We start from the raw sequence: 15,267 nt of genomic DNA, 5'->3' as shown, positions 1-15,267 counted from the left end.
TATCTGTGGAATTTTAGTTGTTACTTTGTCTCTCTGGGTCTCAGTTTCCTCATCTGTAAAATTAGAGTCCTGGACCAGACAATCTCTAAAGTCTTTTCTAGCTCTAAATCTATGAGCTTGTGACAATAACTAGGAGGGGCACTTTAGTCACAAGAAGAGAGACCTATACCTGCTTGAAGACTAAAAGGAAGGTTCTACAGGAGAGAAAGAGATAGAGGAATCAAGAAAGGGATCAGATTTTCTCAGCCAGCTGGGAAGGGATGGGGTACAGGATATAGGCCTAGGGGAGCTGACGAAAGAGACAAGCTTCAAAGAACTTTCTTATCTTGAGACTAGATGAATGTGAAGAAGATTGGATATTTCTTCACTGCTGAACTCTGAGAAAGATTATTCTAGACTCATTTCTCCCAGTTCCTCATCACCTACTACTGTCTTCCTCATTCTGCAATCTGGTTTCTGTCCTAGTCATTCTACAAGAGTCTCTTCATTCTGAGGTCAGTGACCCAACAGCTATTCCCACGGTCCTTTCATAGTCATCCTCTTTGATCTCCCAGCAGCATTTGATCCTCTTAAGCACATCCTCTTCCTTATAATATCTTTTGGGATACTACTTTGTCCTTATTCTTCTCCTGTCTGCCTCTTTTTTTCTCAGTCTCTTTCCCTGTCTCATCAATAATAGACTTTACAGGTGAAATAGAGATCACTAGTCCAACCTCTCAATTTATAGATTAGATGATATAAACCCAGAAGAGTGAATAGATTGGCCAAGGTCCCACAGCTAATGAGTGCCAGAGCAGGAATTTGAACTGATGTGTGTGCCCCCCACCCTTTTCTTAATCTGATGTTCCTTCCATGATTCTACTTTGCTGCTCATCTTCTACTTCCTGCTCATCAAGCTGGAATAGTCCCCAGGGCTCCACCCTCGGTGCTTTTCTTTCTACACTCTGTCCCTTGTCAATCTCACACAGTCATGGTTTTATTTATCACCTCTATGCATATGACTTCGAAGTCTATATATATCCAGCTCTGACCTCTCTCCTGAGCTCCAGTTTCACATTTCTTACTGGCAGAGGAATGTTTCTGCCTGAATGTCCTATTTGTACCTCAAACCCAGCAGGTCAAAAATATAACTCATCATCTTCTCCCTTAAATCTTCCCTTTCTCTTAATCTCTTTATTTCTGTTAATGATAACACCATCTTTTTAGTCACCCAGAGTCAAAACCTCAGTTATCTTTGACTCTTCACTTTCCCTCATCTACCACATTCTGTTGTTTCTATTTCCACAATTTCTTTTTCATCTGTCCCATACTCTTCATTACTATTGCCACCACCCTAGTTCAGGCCTACATCACCTCTAACCTGGAGAGTTGGTTCCTCTCTCCAATAAATCCAGTATACAGCTGTCAAGATAATCTGATTGTGCCACAGGTCTGATCATGCCACTCCCACTCAAAAACCTTCTGTGGCTCCCTATTACCTGTGGGATAGAGGAATCGCCTCCTTTCCTTAATGGATGCTTCTAATACAGTTTCATTTTGCCTATAGTCTAATACACATAAAGCACTGCTCATTGGAAAGCACCAGAGAGAATGAGGGTTCTTGGTACCTGGTATCTAGTTCCTGGACACAGATCTTTTCTAACCCAGGCATCATGGAAGAAGCTATCAGATGAGACCTGGTCTAGAAGGATATATGAGTAGCAGAAGACAAGACCATAAGGCAAGCAGCACAGGCTAGCCTGCAAACGTATCCCAGAATCTACGATGGGTAATTGATAATATTCTATTCCCATTGTTTTAGGAGACCAAGGGACTAATATTTATAGGAAATGCATCTTCACCTTCCCTGTATAGATCATCAGAGACTGAGGTGTTCTGGTCTAAATATAGTGGTCTTGCTATCAGTGATGATCGAAACAAATCATTATAGAAAGACTGAAAAATTTCCCATTTTCTACCTATGTATAGTCCTCATCAATAAATGTTAGGTACTATTAATTTGGGATGATGTGAGTTAGTGAGTCTCAAAAATAGGATCTAGGTAAGCAGAGTAGAAGAAGAAAAGCATAAAACAGAATGATGAAATTCAGAGGCAGTAGTGAAGATGTTATACAAATTTATTTCCTTTTTAAAAAAAGATCTGTTGTTTCTTTTTTTTGTTTTTATATCATAGTCTTTTCATTCAACTACACTAAATCCTCTAGACACCTGCTACCCTTAATCTTGGATGATAGTAAATTTTTTTCCTCCGGCCAAAATGCAGCACTAAAATTAAATGGGTTTCCTGCTGACAGATATACATATTAAAAAGTTAAAATGTGAGTCAGATGGGTAGAGAACAATGATCTTGCCTCCTGTGTTTACTTTTTGTTTTTATTCTCCATTTCCTTGAAAAGCTAGAGAGGGGAATTGGGAACTTCTAACCTTAAATTGGTTAGGTATATGGAACAAACAACTCTGATCTCAGCCTGGAAACATTCTTACAGACTTCTGTTAGCCAGATATGGTCTGGCTATGACTAAAGAGCTGTCAATTTTCCCTTATCAGGGAGAGGCTTCTAGTCACTATACCCCAGCAACTTAGATGCTTGGGAAGAGACTCTAAAGAAATAAAATACAAAGGTTGGTAGCAGGAAGAATTGCCCACCAGAGACTATAAGACAAGTGCATTTATTACCCAGTAGGTGAACAGCAGAAACATGACAAGATGCACAGATGCAGTCCTGACAGAGAACAACATCCATTAAAAATCTGGCCCAAGTAGAACAACTTGACATCACCAGAAGCCATAAAACATAAAAGATATTAGTTGCTCCTCTCCAGTGTTCAGTGGCTACATATATTACCTTTACCTATGGCCTTCCACATGAGTGCCCTGGACACACTTATTCCCTATGTGTTTGCTCCTCCAAACATGTTATCTGGCTATACATGGTCTCTGTGTATGTACCTTCTAGTCACATACCCTGGCTATACATTTTCCCTATGATTTATTCCTCATATGCAAATCCAAGCTTTCCCAATGATGGTGTATACATTCATGAGACATAATGATCTAGATTTATGGAGAGAAATATTCTATTGCTCCTTTACTAGCTACACTATTTCATTAATTCCTTTTCTCTGAAAAAAAATTTGTCTTCTGACTAACTAGAAAAAAAAGTAGATGCATCAGTGGGGGCTTATGAACTATGATACTGAATGTATATGGAGCCATATCTCATATGGAGCTTAAACCTAGAACAGCTATTCCTGGGCTTCCATGTGTAAGAGAGGAATGGCCCAATGACCAACCACATAACAAAGAAGAAGATTCAAGCAAAGCCAACAAACACAGCCTCCATGTCAGACATTATATACTACATTCTACACCCATGGTCCCTCCTATAATGAGAGGTAGAGGTATGTTTCATCATCAGTTCTCTGGGGCTGAGATTGGTCATGGCAACCAATCAGAGTTCAAATGCCTTTTGGGTGTTGTTTTTGTTTACGAGACTTACTTCTCCTTTGGCTCTATTCCCTCCACTCTGTTTCAGTTCCTATGGTCTTCTTCTGAAGTTTCTCTGAATTCTTCATATTCATTTGTTATGATGTCCTTTCTCTTTTCTCCATATGGATGAAAACATTTTTCATTGTACTTAATATTGCTGCTAAAATTCTTCTTCCTGTATAATTTAAGCTCTCATTCTCTACTTACTGATGAGAGAACCAAGCTTTTTTTCCACTCTGTATGTTCTCTCTACCTGTTCTTTTTTTCTTCTTTATTAAATATGAAGAAGTCTTCCACTAAACTCCTCCTCCAGCACCTCCTTGTGATATGGAGGTGACCCTTTATTCTTAAAGTCTATGTCAGTAGAGTGCATGTTCTAAGAGGTCCTGTCAAACTGGAATAACTTCAAGAACAGGGCTGATGATAAACAATGCCTGTCACCCAAGAATCAGCCTAGTTACATTTGGAAAGACCAATTGACAGGCTCAGTGTAAAGGGATGAATGTTTTGACCACAGCAATTCTTGAAGACTGTCTCCTAGGGCAGAGAGGGGTCATGTTCTGCTTTGGCATATAGAGCACCCTCATGAAATACCTAATTGTTAGGATAGAGCATCAGGCTTGGGGTCAGGAAGACCCGAGTTCAAATCCAGTTTCAGGTATGTACCAACTGTGTGACCCTGGACAAGCTACTTAACCCACAGTTTCTTCATTTGTAAAATGAGCTGGAGAAGAAAATGGCAAACGACTCCAATATCTTTGCCACAAATGAAGTCTTGAAGAATTGGATTTGACTGAAATGACTGAACGACAATTACTACTACTACTACTACTACTACTACTACTACTACTACTACTACTACTACTACTACTGCTACTACTACTACTGCCACTACTACTACCATTACTACTACTACCCTCTGCACTGGTATATTTTTATTCACTTCATCTTTCCGTCTTTCTTTAGTTATGTAGAGCAGGAGCACTTAGTTTAGGTTGCTTGGCTCCAGAGATAAAATGGCAGATTGGGCAAAACACACATGTCTCCTAGGGAATTCAGGGATCATCCCTCAAGGATTCTCCATCTCAAAAGTCAAGCCAAGGTGGATGGAGCTCTCAATTCTCCACAATTGTCCCTGCTGTCTCACTGCATACCTCAAGTCTTGTGGAGATGGCATTCACTTCCGGGCTAGTCACCAGGACAACTTGAAATCTGGAGTCTGAAGAGTTAGTTGAATGGTTCACTAAAGGTTCTGTGGTCAGGGGCAGACATCACCTACTGTTGATGCTAGCCTAGTAATCCCACAGTTAATCAGAGCATCTACCTGGCAAGCCTCACAGATAGTGCTGCATCTTGATCTGGCTTGGTTCCCATAAACACATTCTCCCCTCTCTCCCTCTCTCCTCTTTCTCTCTCCCCTCTCTCTCTCTCTCTCTCTCTCTCTCTCTCTCTCTCTCTCTCTCTCTCTCTCTCTCTCTGCAAAGGAACATAGAATGACTATAGATTATCATCTTTATGTGACAAGTAATTCAATTTCTGGCCCTTCATTTCCTCTTTTCTTGTACTTAAAAGATCCAGGAAATTGCAAGGGAGAAAACCCAAGCCATTTCAAAATCTGGGTTACAGTTAAGTTGTTTTCTAATACACTTTTTCCATTCTTTTTGAGGATTTTAAACAGTAAAGCCTTTGTTGACTTTAGCAACCATTTTTCTCTCCTCTTTTCAATACTATCAAGGGGTGTAAGATGTTTGAGTTGTGGCATTGCCATGGCTCACACTGGATGTGTGAAGGTGGGCAAATCATTTCAAATCTTTCAACACCACAGACACCTCTATTCTAGGACAATAAGGCATAGAACAGCTGCCAATATGCATTGGTAGAGGAAATTTTCCCCTTGGGAGTTCCCTTTAACCAATAAAATCATAGTTCTAGGGGGAAAAAGAATATTCCTACTATCACTTGAGAGCTGAAATAGGTTCTAAAGGGGCTTGTTAAGGTGACACTAGATGATACCCATTCCTCCACTTGTTGCCAACAAGAGATTTAAAGTTTATGCTGGTGGCATAGCCAGAAAAAGAGTACAATAGCTTGGAAAACTAGGAAACCCCATGTTTATATATGTGCATGTATGTATATAGATAGTTGTATATGTAAATGTGTATGTGTGTGTGTATATATATATACATATATGTATATGCAACTCTCTAAGACTATAAGTTTCAGAGAGGGTGCTGACATGGATTGGTAAAGGGAGTTCCTTATACTAGCAAAATCCCAGGTCCAGGTCTTATCTCCATTCTCATCTCTATATATGCATACCTGTCTATGTGCACACATACACATATACTTCTTTTAAGAGAAATGTGCAGGGCAGCTAGGTGGCGCAGTGGATAGAGCACCAGCCCTGGATTCAGGAGGACCTGAGTTCAAATCCGACCTCAGACACTTGACACTTACTAGCTGTGTGACCCTGGGCAAGTCACTTAAACCTAATTGCCTCACCAAAAAAAGAGAGAGAGAGAGAGAGAGAGAGAGAGAGAGAGAGAGAGAGAGAGAAATGTGCATCTATCATCTATGAAAATACCACTCCTATACTCAAATATTCTAATAATCTATGATCTCATAAATTCAGTTCCTTCCAATGACACAGTTTGTAATCCATCCATGTCTGCCCATTCTGTGTAATGACTCTAATCTGTGTCCTCCCCAAAGTTCACTCAATATGTGGGAGGCCTCCCCTGATTTCTCTTTCATCATAGAGAAGCAACAGAGCCCTGTGGGGGCAGCTATATGGTACAGCACATAGGGTACAGTGCCTGGGGTCAAGAAGATTCATCTTCCTTAGTTCAAATCTGGTCTCAGATACTTATTAATTGTGTGACCCTGGGCAAGTCACTTGACCCTGTTTGCCTCAGTTTCCTCATCTGTAAAATGAAAAGAAAATAGAAAACCACTTCAGTATCTATCAAGAAAGCCCCAAATTGGGTAATGAAGATTTGGATATGACTAATCAACTAAACAATAACTGTGTCTTGCTCTTGCCACATGACCAACCTATCTTCTCTTCCTTTCATATAATTCTTTAATGTCTTCCTTTATTATTGTTCTTCTTTGGATTTCCTCAGTGGTCATATGTTGTTGCATGTTCACATCCAAAATATATCACTCCATTTCTCTCTGTAAACTTGTTTTTAGTTCTTCAGAGGCAGTGTTGTTACATGTCTCACTACCATATAGTAAAAATGATAAAGTGTTGATATTGAAGAGATGGGCCTTTGTTTTTATGGGAAGCTTTGAGTCAATCAAAGAGCTTTTCAGTTCTCTAAAAGCAATCCATCCTATTCTTGTCCTTCTATTCATTCCAGTCCCATCTTACTGTTCATCTATATTGTCTGGCCCAGATATACAAACTGTTGGATAAATTCTAATCAGTGGTTTTGAACCTGGTGTCCTTTGGGATCTATAAATAGATTTCATGGGGTTCATGAAATTAGATTGGAAAACATTGCGTCTTTATTTCAATGTAATTGGTGTTCCTTGTAACCCTATTTTATTGTATTTTATCTTTTTAAAACATTTTAAAAACACTATTCTGAGGAGCCCATAGTTTTCACTGGACTCCCAAAGTGCTCCATGACACAAAAAAGGTTAAGAACTACTGCTCTATAGAATGTTCAACTAATTTAATATTGAAATTTGGTCAATACACATACTTCATCCACTTAGTATTTTGTGTATGAATGGACATGCCAAATTCCTTTTAATAATTCTATTTCTCTTCCAGGAGGCACTATAGGATTATAGAGTTTGACGAAATCAACACAATGTCATTCTCACAAAAGCAAGTTTCAGGCTTCATCAGCCATGGGGAATTTCTCCTCTACTTTGACTCTGTACTATTTCTCCTGCCTCAGAGTGGAGAATACCACTGGCAAACATAGACCTCCCAGTCGTATGCTATGGCTGATGTTTATTATCATTGGATAATTGAAGAGCATTATTTCAATGTTGATATCTTTCAAGGAGTCTTGATGTATGGATCTGAAGCACCTTGCTATATAAAAGTACATGAAAAGGGGCAGCTAGGTGGCGCAGTGGATAGAGCACTGGCTCTGGATTCAGGAGGACCTGAGTTCAAATCCAGCCTCAGGCACTTAACACTTACTAGCTGTATGACCCTGGGCAAGTCACTTAACCCCAATTGCCTCACCAAAAAAAGAAAAAAAAAAATTACATGTAAGGTGGTCTTTTGTCCTTTGTTCAAGTGGGCTTTGTTTTAAAATCTCTTCACAATCAACAAGCAATATGGGATCTTATGGTCTTCATATCTCTCAATCACTTGTTGGTTTTTTGTTTTGTTTTGCAGGACAATGAGGATTAAGTGACTTGCCCAGGGTCACACAGCTAGAATGTGTCAAGTGTCTGAGGTTGGATTTGAACTCAGGTCCTCCTGAATCCAGGGCCGGTGGTTTATCCACTGCACCACCTAGCTACTCCCTCTCAGTCAGTTTTGAAATGGTAAATATAGTTCACTATTGAATATCACAGAAACACAGAATGTGAATTGGAAGAGACCTCAGTAAGCATCTAACTCAGCCTATATACCAAAGGAATTCCCAGGAAAACATACCTGACAAGGTCAGCTAGGTGGAACAGTAAATAGGGCACCAGCCCTGAAGTCAGGAGAACCTGAGTTCAAATCCGGCCTTAGACACTTACTACCTGTGTGCCCCTGGGCAAGTCAATTAACCCCAATTGCCAACAACAACAAAAAGGAAACATACCTGACAAGGGGTTGTCCAGCCTCCTTGAAGACCTCTCAGGAGAGGGAATTCACCACCTCTCAAGCAACACACTCCATTTCGGGACTGCCTTAATGGTTGGGAAGTTTTTCCCAACACAGGGACCTAAATTTGCTTCTGCACTTCTCCAGGCTGCTCCTCCTAGTTTTGTTCTCCGCAGCCAGACGGACCCAGTCTAATCCCACCTTCACACAATGGCCCTTTAAATATTTGAAGGAGGCTGTCATATCCCCCCTAAGCCTTATCCTCTCCAAGCTAAAAATGCCCAGTTCCTTCTGCTGATCCTTATACACTCAAGGCCTCTCCCCACCCTGGCTGCCCTCATCTGGACACTGTCCAGCTTATCAATGTCCTTCTTAAACCCTGGTACCCAGCACTGAGCACAATACTCCAGATGAAGTCTGATAAGGACAGAGCACAGGGGGACCGCCCCCCACCCACCCTGGTACTGGAAGCTCTGAACCTTTTATTGAAGCCCAAGATCCAGTTCGCTTTTTTTGGCTGCCTCATCACACTACTGACTCAATGCAGCTTGCAATTCACTAAAACATGCATATCTTTTCTCAGAACAAATGCCACCTATTCATATCTCTGCCATCTTATACTTTTGAAAGTGGGTGGGGTTTGGGGTTTGGTTTTTTGTTTTTTTGGGTTTTTTTTGGTCCTGAGTGAGACTACATTTATTCTTCTTGAATTTCATCTCATTACATTTAGCCTAGTACTCTAGCATGTCAAGATCCTTTCTTGTACTGTGTGTCAACTGGTATGCTGCTCTCTCCCAACTTTGTGTCATGTGGAAACTCAGTATCTTTATTCAAGTCACTGATAATAATGTTACAGAACACAAGGAGGAGCACTGATCCCTGGGACACTCCACTGGAGACCTGCCATTGACATTGAACCATTGGGGGCAGCTAGGTGGCGCAGTAGATAAAGTACCAGCCCTAGATTCAGGAGGACCTGAGTTCAAATCCAGCCTCAGACACTTGACACTTAGTAGCTGTGTGACCCTGGGCAAGTCACTTAACACTCATTGCCCTGCCAAAAAAAAAAAGTAAATGAGCCATTGAACCACTGACGACTACTTTTTGAATCTGACCATCCAACCACTTCTGAGTCCTTCTAATTGTTATACCTTACTCCTTATCTCTCAGTATCTTCTCCACAAAAATTACCAAATACTTTGTAAAAAGTTTTGCTAAAATTTAGGTAAATTATATCCCCAGCATTCACCACATCTATTGGTTTAATAATCTTGTCAAAACAGGAAATGAAATTAATCTGGCTTGTTTTTTCCTTCTTGAAGCTGTGTCATGTTTCCTTTTTTTCAGATGGTCAACCACCATTTCTTTAATGATCCTTTCTAGAATTTTCTCAGGAATTGGTAACAAGTTCACTAGCCTAGAGTTCACAAACTCTCTTCTGTCCACCCCCCCCACCCTTTTTTTGCAGGGCAATGAGGGTAAAGTGACTTGCTTAAGGTCAGTGACATGCCCAGGGTCACTCTTCCCCCTTTTTAAAAAAAAATGGGATATTTGCCCTTCTCCAATATTATAGTACCTCTTCTGTTTTCCATAATCTTTAGGATATCACTGACAGTGGCTCAGTAATCAGGTCTTCCAGTTCTTTCAAGACCCAAAAATAGTTCATCTCAAGCCAGGTGACTTGATCCTTTTGAAATCTGCTTTTCCAAAATCTTGGATACTTGTCAGACTATAATCAGATTTCCTCTTCTCTCTTATAAACTCTAGGGCAGACAGGTGACACAGTGGATAGACTGCCAGGTTTGGAGTCAGAAAAACTCATCTTCCTGAGTTCAAATTTGACCTCAAACCCTTACTAGCTGTGTAACCCTGGGCAAGTCACTTCACCTTGTTTACCTCAGTTTCCTCATATGTAAAATGGGCTAAAGAAGGAAATCCAAACTACTCCAGTATCTTTGCTCAGAAAACCCCAAAAAAGGGGGCAGCTAGGTGGCACAGTGGATAAAGCACTGGCCCTGGATTCAGGAGGAACTGAGTTCAAATCCAGCCTCAGACACTTGACACTTAACTAGCTGTGTGACACTGGCCAAGTTGCTTAACCCTCATTTCCCTGCCCCCCCCAAAGAGGCAATGATGGATATAGGGGAAAATTAAAACAGTTCATAGACAATAAGTTATTAGAAAACCCCAAAAAAGGTCACAAAGAGTTGGACACAACTCAAAGGACTGAACAACAACATTATAAACTCTAAAATGGGGGCAGCTAGGTGGTGCAATGGATAGAGCACCAGCCCTGGATTCAGTAGTACCTGAGTTCAAATCCAACCTCAGACACTTAACACTTACTAGCTGTGTGACCCTGGGCAAGTCACTTAACCCCAATTGCCTCACTAAAAAAACAAAAAACAAAAACCCTCTAAGATGGTATGTCCAATTCCCCCCATGGTTCCTATCATTTCTACCCCAGCAACTATTTAATCCCTGTTAATGAAATTTATATCCACAATAGGATTTACCCTCATTGGTTATCCATCTTTTGAAGGATGAACTTGTAACTAAGACAAGTTAAGAAGTTATTAGCTGGCTTACTTTCTCATAGAGAAGTAATGAATTACTCAGACTACCAACTGAGACATATTTTTTTGGACATAGCCAATGTGGGAATTTGTTTTCCTTGACTATACATGTTTGTAACAGAGGCTTTTTGTTTTTGTTTTTGTTTTTGTTTGTTTGGCTTTGGGGAGTGGGGGTGGAAGGAGGAGAGATGGCAAGAAGGGAAGGCAAATCTTTATTTTAAAATAAAATAAAATTTAATTTTAAAAAAGTTATCAATTGGGCAGCTAGGTGGCACAGTGGATAGAACACCGGCCCTGGATTCAGGAGGACCTGAGTTCAAATCCGACCTCAGACACTTAACACTTACTAGCTGTGTGACCCTGGGCAAGTCACTTAACCCCAATTGCCTCACCAAAAAAAAAAAAAGTTATCAATCACTTTGCTTTTGGCAAGGAAAACTCTCTAGTAGGTATCTGGAAAATTGAAGTCTCCCATTATCACTATATGTAATATAGTGCCTCTTTGTCAGACTTGTGATCTGTTTTATAAACACCTCATCTCCTTTCTTTTTCTGTCCAGCTGGTGCATAACATACTCTAATAACAAAAATTACTTCTCTATCACATTTTCCCCCTTTAGTTTCTGGATTTCTGCACACAAGTATACTTTATTTAATGGGACAATTTGGTGGTAGAAGGGAAAGGAAATAAGTGTTTATATAATGCTTACTGTGTAGCAGGCACTATGCTAAGCACTTTGTAAATATCACATTTGATCCTCACAACAATCTCCATTTTACAGTTGAGAGTAGAGCGCTGGGCCTAGAGTCAGGAAGATCTGAGATCAAATCTAGCTTCAGACATATATTAGCTGTGACCCTGAGCAAGTCATTTAACCCCTATTTGCCTCAGTTTTCTCATCTCTAAAAATGGAGATAATAATAGCACCCACTTCTCAGGATGGTTGTGAGGGTCAAATAAGAAAGTATTTGTAAAGTTATTTTCAAATCTTAAAGCAATATTTAAATGCTAGCTACTATTATTGTTAATTTAAATTATTATTATTATACATAATACTACTCTGTCCCCCATTTTGCCATCCTGTTTCTTCCTTTTTTGTTTTTTGGCAGAGCAATAAGGTTTAAGTGACTTACCCAGGGTCACACAGATAGTAAATGTCAAGTGTCTGAGGTTAAATTTGAACTCAGGTCCTACTGACTCCAGGGCTGGTGCTTTATCCACTGCGCCACCTAGCTGTCTCCATCCTGTTTCTTCTGAATAAAGTCTACCTATGTAGGGCCAGAGTTTAGTCATGGGCTTCATTCCACCCAGTCTCAGTGACTCCCAAGAGGTCACATTTGTCACCTGGCTGAGGACCTCAAACTTCTGATTTGTAAACTTTGAGTATTGTTGTATAGACATTTGCAACCATGGATTTTACTAATGGCTCCTTTCTGGGATTTTGTTTCCTGTAAATATCTGTGTTTCAGTTATTATTTTTCTTTCACCCTTCCTTGGCTACTCTTTATACTTTCTAACTCTGGGGATATGCATAAGCAAGAGAGGGAAGAGAAAAAGGTTTCATGTGTACAAACATATTTATAGCAGTACTTTTTTGTTACAGTAGAGAGCTGGAAGCAAAATGGGCGTCCATTGGGGGCAGCTAGGTGGCGCAGTAGATAAAGCACTGGCCCTGGATTCAGGAGGACCTGAGTTCAAATCCAGCCTCAGACACTCAACACTTACTAGCTATGTGACCTTGGGCAGGTCACTTAACCTTCATTGCCCCACAAAAAAAAGAAAAGAAAAAGAAAATGGGCATCTTTTAATTCAGAAATGGCACCTTCAGTAGTGCAGTGGATAGGAAGCTAGACTTGAAATCAGGAAGACATGAGCTCAAATGCTGCCTCAGACACTTTTGGGGGGGGGGTGAGGCAGTTGGGGTTAAGTGATTTGCCCAGGGTCACACAGCTAGTACGTGTCTGAGGCCAGATTTGAACTCAAGTCCTCCTGAATCCAGGGCTGGTGCTTTATCCACTGTGCCACCTAGCTGCCCCTGCCTCAGACACTTACCAACTCTGTGACCCTGGGCAGGTAACTTAACTGTTTTCTGCCTCAGCTTCCTCAACTGTAAAATGAGGACCATAATAGCACCTATCTCAAAGAGTTGTTGTGAGAATCAACTGAAATAATGTCTGTAAAGCACTTTGTAAGCTTACAGTACTATATAAATTTTAGCTGTTTGTCACAGGGAAATGGGTGGTGGTAGGGGTCCTTAGGTATTCCTCTTTAAAGAATTACACCCTCGGGGCGGCTAGGTGGCGCAGTGGATAAAGCACCGGCCCTGGATTCAGGAGTACCTGAGTTCAAATCCGGCCTCAGACACTTAACACTTACTAGCTGTGTGACCCTGGGCAAGTCACTTAACCCCAATTGCCTCACTTAAAAAAAAAAAAAAAAAAAAAAAGAATTACACCCTCAGGGGCAGCTAGGTGGCACTACTGATAAAGCAACAGTCCTGGGTTCAGGAGGACCTGAGTTCAAATCCAGCCTCGGACACTTGACACTTACTAGCTGTGTGACTCTGGGCAAGTCACTTAACCCTCACTGCCCTGCAAAAAAAAAAAGAAAAGAAAAAAAAAAAGAAAAAAGAATTACACCCTCTCACACACAAATCCAATTAGAATAAAATAATATTTTATTTAGGCACTAGAGAAAGTTGGCCAAGAAAGAAGACCTGGACTTCTCTGGAGGGGAGATGATTCAGAGACATTTCCTGAGATACCTATCTCCTTGAACAGGAGAAAGACCATAGCTTTTATAGATGGTAGATGCGGTGATTACCTGAGCCCTTATTGGGGGTAGGCTGGGAGAAGTCAGGCCAGGGGTGGCTGCTCTGATCTCTGGAGCCATCTCTGTCCCCCTGACACCACTCAGGCAGAAGCCATGCCTAATGGGCTTCTCTCTCTTGCTTCTCAAGGTGTGTCTGTCCTTGAGTTTAGCTGGCCAGTCTAAACTTTAATAGTCCCAAATTCCCGACCCTATAACACTATTGTTATTATTAATGGCTGAACAAATTATGGTATATTAGTGGAATCAAATAGTGCACTGTAAGAAATTACAAAAGCAGGGACAGTAGATAAAGCATGGGGCCCTGGATTCAGGAGGACCTGAATTCAAATCCAGCCTCAGACTCTTGACACTTACTAGCTATGTGACCCTGGGTTAACCTCATTGCCCTGCAAAAAAAAAAAAATCGAATTTTTAAAAAGAAATTACAAAAGGGATGACTTTAGAAAAAATTTGAAAGAAGAATTTGCATCAGAGTCCATTTCTCTTAACCCTTAATTCAATAATACTTTCAATCTACCACGATGAGAGCCCTTCACCACTATAGCTGCTTTCCACTGCAGAAAAACGCATCCAGGGTCAGTTTGAGCTCATGGGTCATAGAGGCAGAGATAGAAATGACCTTATCAGTCACTTATTTCTTTTTCGTTTTTGTTTTTTTTTGCAGGACAATGAGGGTTAAATGACTTGCCCAGGGTCACACAGCTAGTAAGTGTCAAGTGTCTGAGGCTGGATTTGAACTCAGGTCCTCCTGACTCCAGGGCCGGTGCTCTATCCACTGCGCCACCTAGCTGCCCCCTAAAGAAAATCAGTCACTTATTTCAACAACTTCATTTTGTAGCTGAGGAAATGAAAGCCTAGAGAATGAATTGCTTTGTGCTGCATTCATATACTTGTCAAATCAGGATTTGAAACTCAGGTCTGCTGTCATTAAATTCAACAATCTTTTCCACTGCACCATACTGCCCCTCCCTCTCAAGGATATTATTTTGCAGGATTGTCTGCCACTCGTTTCTGGAGAACCCAAAATGTGGTTACAATCCATTAGATCGTAAGCTGCTTGAGGGTAGGGACTGTCTTTTGCCAGCATCTGGCCCATAATAGGTGCTTAATAAATGTTATATCGAAATGAATGAATGACTCGCTTTAGAAACAATTACCACAACAATATGCCATTTCAGAACTGTTTCCAGATCATCCCTATCGTTTCCTCAGCTTGTTAGACTGGATGATCTTCCAGATGCCTGCTTCATACCTTCAGGTTTTGGCATCACAATGAAAGTTTTACAGTTAAAACCAAGTCATGTATAATTCTCTCCGCAGGCACCAGAGCAAGAAGCACTGGTCGACGTTATGGTAAAAACAAAGGAAGGGCTGATCGAAACAGCTGGTAAGTACCTGTGGCTTGTTACTCAATGAAGCTGATAATGTACTAGCTTGAGCCAGATTTGCTTCCTCTTCTTTTTCTCCAGAAAAAAAAGAAAGAAAGGAAGGAAGGAAGGAAGGAAGGAAGGAAGGAAGGAAAGGAAGGAAGGAAGGAAGGAAGGAGGAGGAAGGAAAGGAAGGAAGGAAGACACGGAAGGAAGG

This window comes from Dromiciops gliroides, chromosome 2 (genome assembly GCF_019393635.1).
Source record: "Dromiciops gliroides isolate mDroGli1 chromosome 2, mDroGli1.pri, whole genome shotgun sequence".
NCBI classification, from domain to species: Eukaryota; Metazoa; Chordata; class Mammalia; order Microbiotheria; family Microbiotheriidae; genus Dromiciops; species Dromiciops gliroides.
Note: the sequence above shows the minus strand (reverse complement) of the source record.